Here is a 6,000-nt window from a genome sequence, read left to right as displayed (position 1 = left end):
CACAGGCCTAATTTTCTTGTAACCTGCGTACAATCATGGAAAGATTTATATATATGTTTTTACATTTTTGTGGGAAGGAGCAAGCTACTAAGAAAGGCACAAGAATCCCATATCCTCACAGCTGTAGGTCTTGCCCACCTGTTGCTTGTGGAGCTGACTAGGAAGAGCCTGGAGACACTCAAGGTTTTTCTAAATATCCATGAGGGCTAGAAACATGAGGTTGGGATGGTGTTTTAAAACTGAGGCTTGATTCTGAAGCCTGTGCTAGATTTCTCGCCTTGGGCATGGCCCTGTGCATGTATTTATTTACTTATTTTACATATTATATGCACACCCCTATTTGGGAGGCTCAAGACTTCACTGCAACGGCTGCCAATATGATTTTCTTTAAAAGTAAAAAAGTGGGGATTCTTACGGTATTGCTGTATGCAATACCCAACCTTCCACTTGCAAAAAAAATGGATGCAATTGCCCCTTGATTATTTTTAATGTTCCAATAGGGATATTCCGCTCCTCCTGTGTCTTTCAAAAATGCTGTAGAATTAGATGTCTTCTGGCAAATTCAACATCTGTCATGTGTTCTCCTTTTTTTGCATCACCCAGTGCCAGAATGGAGCTTCAAAATACATCAGAGCCGAGTGCAATCACTGCTTACTCATAACTCAGCCATTCTTTCTCCTGCCCCCTCTCTCCCTATTTTTGAGCTATTTTCATAAGCATTTCCCAGGAGGAAAGTATGCAAGCCTCCCAACACAAATTTTCTTCCCGTTAAGACAAACGTGGGTCTTAGATGGAAAACGTTTTATACGTCGGTGGGATCTGTAATCATTTTAAACAGAAATTCACCCGAGGCCCTGCCTGCCTGCTGCAGGTGGCCTGTATGTTTATTGCAAGTGCATGAAATTCTGATGACCAGGACGGAAATACCTGTTCTGTCCTCACTTTTGCAAGGTCTGGGACTTGTCTAGTTGAGTGTCCAATGCACAAGTCCTTTCTATATTTAATTCTTCAAACTCCAGAGGAAATCCAGTACCAAGCCCCAGGGATAGAGAGCCTATATCCCTCCTAAATGTTTATTTGGACTCCCAACTCCAATCAGTCCCAGCCAGAATGGCCAGCAACCAGGGATGTTGGGAGATGTAGTCCAGCAGCAAATAGAGGTCCTCTGTCTTTGCAGGCACCCCTCTGTTCTCATTAGGCAGATGTGGAGAACTTGTTGTCCAGCCAGGTTGTTGCCGAACTACAACTCCCATCATCCGTGGCCACTGGCTGTGCTTGCTAGGGGCTGATGGGGATTGTATTCCAGCAACATCTGGAGGGTCAAAGGTTTCCCACACGTGCTTGGCCATGCAGAAGGTCCCGGGTTCCACCTCTGGCATCTCCTGGTAAAGCGAGGAATGTTCACCCTCCAAAAACCTGGAAGGCCACTTCCAATCAGTGCAAAATAACTGAGCTAGCTAGATGCTGGTCTCAAATTCAATCCCTGGCATCTCCAGTTAGGGCTAGGGATTTTCTCTGCCTGAGAAGCTGCTACCAGAAAGTGTCAACAATGCTCTGCTTGATGCACCAATGATCTGAATCCTATTAAGACAGCCTCCTCTGTTCCTTATGTGTTCCAAAACTTTGGCGGGCTAGCTGGCTTAAATAAGGCTCAGTGTCTCCTGAGAACCAGCTTCCTTGGTTCTCAATTCCACATCCTTAAAAACCCACTTTAAAATCCCCAGAGGCAGGGATGGGCAATTCAGTTCCGCAGCATGTGACGGGCCACTAGTTGCCTGCTCCGGTTTAGAGATTGGCGATGAAATGGCATGTTTAACAGTTGCACAAAGTACTTGGCAGAGCGGCTCATGCCTGGCTTACTCAGCCAGCTTACTCAGAAGTAAATCCCATTAAAAGAGCGAAATGTGATTTGCTCGAGGCTGCACGATTGTCTCCTTGGTGCTTTAGTGCTCTTTCCTAGCTTGCTTTAAGAACTAAATTACATTCCATGTCAACAGTGTCTGCAACCAGCATAGAAGCCATGAGATATTGCGAGAGCTAAAAAAACCAAGCAGAAACAAATTTGGTTGTTTGCTGACGATACGCATCTTTGGGATGTGCAGGTTTTTTAGGACCCATCTTATGATTGAAATGTGTATTTAATAAAGGGTTTCCCAGGCGACCTCAGATCCAGGTGCTTCTGACATCAGAAGAATGTCATCCTTTTGATGGTTGCTTTGCTCTGGGAACCTCTTGATGATTTCTTCATTGACCAGGATGACAGGGTTTTTGTGGTGGTGGCTCCCAGCTGAGCTAACCAGTTGCTTTCAGAGGAGGTCTGCCAAATTTCAGCATCTTGGCCCTTTTGAAAACTGGATCTAAAGGTTGCTCAACTTAGCCTTTATATTAGGGCTAGCCAATGTGGTGCTTGCCAAATATTATGGACTTCCCATTACCCTTGACCACTGGCCATGCCCTAAAGGCTAGCAGGTTTATTGTGGCATAAGCTTTTGTGGTCTGCTGAGGCCACATGAATGCTTGTCCTCAGTTGGAAGATATGTACACAGGGGGAGAGTAACTGTAGGGAAATTGAAGCAAACTGCAGAGGCCAAAATGGCCGTGAAATCCAACAAGTTTCCTCTGCGATACCCTATACTAGAGAAGCACAGTGAATTTACAATGACATAACAGTGATGACACAATCTGGGTTGCCCTGGGCAAGATAAGCGACTAACAATAAATAAAATAATCTTTCTAGTTTTGTTATGCTAAGTTGACACCCAATTTAGGATACAAAGCCCTGGTGCTGATCGAGTCCTAAACAAAGAATCAAACCCCAGATGGGCAGGGTATTATTATTATTATTATTATTATTATTATTATTATTATTATTATTATTTATTAAACTTCCAGTGGTGGTGCTGAAACATCTCAGTAAGCTGTTTCCCTCAAAACTTGCATTTTAAAGTTAGTACTTTTTCCACACCCACCAAAAAAAAGGAGGGGAAAAAAGGACATAGGGCCAAATATACTTTTCTTAAAGCAATTTATTTTTAAATACTTTTTTGTGTTTTTTTTTATTGATGATATTTTAGTGACTATTTCTAACTTGTAAATATTTGACTGTTTTCAGAGATAGTGTGCAGAGGTTCAGAGTGTGTTTGCTCACTTGGAAGCTTCTCCTTTTGGCTAGCAATTAGATAGCAATAATTTCCTTGGCAGGAGGAGAAGTGTTAAAAAAAAGAGTAAGAAGTGAAAGCTTCTTTGAAGATCCAAGCTCCCTTGTCGTTGTTTTCAAGCTGTAAGGAAAGTTTATAGCAAACAGATGGCAACGCCAGCCTTAGAAGGAGAAGTGGTTTGAGCTTGCCACAAGAAACAGGACTCGGATCTAATTTCCATTCAGGAACGTTAACGAAATTCCCTCTGCATTTTTATTATTGTTCATTAAACTTTATTAATTCTCAAGAAACATATGGCAACCACACCAAATAGCGAAATATAAACATTATAAACACCTGTCATGTAGAACTATTAATATTTCACCATGCAGAAAAGTGATTTTATTCATCCACATTTATTCTGCGTTTACTCTTTCCAAATCCAGTTAGAGGATTCCATTTATCTTTAAAATTTCCTCTCTCAGCTTACCATCTCTCACTCTCATAAATTCTGTAAGTTTGTGCATCATTGCAATCTTCTGGATTTTCACTAACTGTCCTTTCCCTGTTGGTGGTGACCCATTTCCCCACCCCATTTTGCTGGGAGTACACCCCAGGTAGTGTGGTTGCTGACCAGAGCCAGACATCCTGGAGAGTGAAGTCAAATGGGCCTTAGAAAGCACTGCCAATAACAAGGCCAGTGGAAGTGATGGTATTCCAGCTGAACTATTTAAAATTTTAAAAGATGATGCTGTTAAGGTGCTACACTCAATATGCCAGCAAGTTTGGAAAACTCAGCAGTGGCCAGAGGATTGGAGAAGATCAGTCTACATCCCAATCCAAAGAAGGGCAGTGCCAAAGAATGCTCCAACTACCGCACATTTGCACTCATTTCACATGCTAGCAAGGTTATGCTTAAAATTCTACATGGCAGGCTTAAGCAGTATGTGGACCAAGAACACCCAGAAGTGCAAGCTGGATTTAGAAGAGGCAGAAGAACCAGAGACCAAATTGCAAACATGTGCTGGATTATAGAGAAAGCTAGAGAGTTCCAGAAAAACATCTACTTCTGCTTCATTGACTATGCAAAAGCCTTTGACTGTATCGACCACAGCAAACCATGGCAAGTTCTTAAAGAAATGGGAGTGCCTGATCACCTCATCTGTCTCCTGAGAAACATTGAACACTGTGAGACTTCTGAGAGACATGTATAGGATCACGGGCTCGATGAGGAGTCCAGTGTAGCTTTAAGCTGTGCACTCCTGCACTGATAGTTGTTGCTTGGGTGCAACAGCACATCCCTTTACCTGCTCTGTATCCCTCAAGAACAGGAGGGGATGAGATCAAAAACCTGTTATACCCTGGCTGCACTGATGCCAAGCTGGAGGGATCAGGTGAAAAAGATCTGGTAGCTGTTGCGCATCACTTGAGCATTCCATGGAGGTGGCAACATTATTCCACCTTCGTCTCCAAGGGAGATGGCCGTTTATTTCTCACACGAACAGTATATCCTGGTGAGAAATGGATGGTGAAAATCATTTAGATGTGGGGAGTCTAAATGCAACTGGAAGTAAAAATCACTTTGTTTTAAGAGCATAAGGAAGATGCTTCTGCTGCCACAGGGGCTGTCCAGGCAGTTCTGGGAACCTGGAAAGCAGGACAGGAGCACAACAAGGCTCTCCCCACTGGGGATTCCTTGCTACTGATGTTCCTTTGTTGTTGTTTAGTCGTGTCCGACTCTTCGTGACCCCATGGACCAGAGCATGCCAGGCACTCCTGTCTTCCACTGCCTCCCACAGTTTGGTCAAACTCATGTTTGTAGCTTCGAGAACACTGTCCAACCATTCGTCCTCTGTCGTCCCCTTCTCCTTGTGCCCTCCTTCTTTCCCAACATCAGGGTCTTTTCTTCTCATGAGGTGGCCAAAGTATTGGAGCCTCAGCTTCAGGATCTGTCCTTCCAGTGAGCACTCAGGGCTGATTTCCTTCAGAATGGATAGGTTTGATCTTCTTGCAGTCCATGGGACTCTCAAGAGTCTCCTCCAGCACCATAATTCAGAAGCATAAATTCTTCAACGAGCAGCCTTCTTTATGGTCCAGTTCTCATTTCCATACATCACTACTGGGAAAACCATAGCTTTAACTATATGGACCTTTTTTGGCAAGGTGATGTCTCTGCTTTTACGTCTTGTATTTTTATTGAGAAAGTTCGCGATTGAGGGGGCCCAGAGCCATGTGACAACACACCGCATGCCCCAATTCTGGTCAGAATATTCCAGCCTCCTGTTCTCACAGCGGCAGGGGTTAGACTAGGTGAGCCTGGTGGCTCCTTTCAGATCTACAATTCTATGCCAACCAGATGCCCGTGGGAAACCTCCAACCAGGCCCTGAATGCCACACTGCAATTCCCAGAAGCTGCTATCCAGAGCCCTGCTGACTCCGAGGGAGGACCAGACTGACCCCAGAGGTGGTGTGTGGACTGTCCTTCGCTGGAGGTTTCCAGGCAGTGGCCAGCCGCCCATCTCTCAGGGCTGCTGAAGTTGCAAGATTCCTGTGCTGAGCGGGAAGGCTGACCTCTAAGGATCCCTCCCGCCTGTATTAACTCTGCGACTTTTATGTTCTGAGCCATGGGTAGGCAAACTAAGGCCCGGGGGCCAGATCCGGCCCAATCGCCTTCTAAATCTGACCTATGGATGGTCCCGGAATCAGCGTGTTTTTACATGAGTAGAATGTGTGCTTTTATTTGAAATGCATCTCTGGGTTATTTGTGGGGCATAGGAATTCGTTCATTGTTTTTTTCCAAAATATAGTCCGGCCCCCCACAAGGTCTGAGGGACAGTGGACCGGCCCCCTGCTGAAAAAGTTT

Source organism: Podarcis melisellensis (genome assembly GCF_964234715.1).
Source record: "Podarcis melisellensis genome assembly, chromosome: 15".
Taxonomy (NCBI): domain Eukaryota; kingdom Metazoa; phylum Chordata; class Lepidosauria; order Squamata; family Lacertidae; genus Podarcis; species Podarcis melisellensis.
This window is presented reverse-complemented; position numbering follows the sequence as displayed.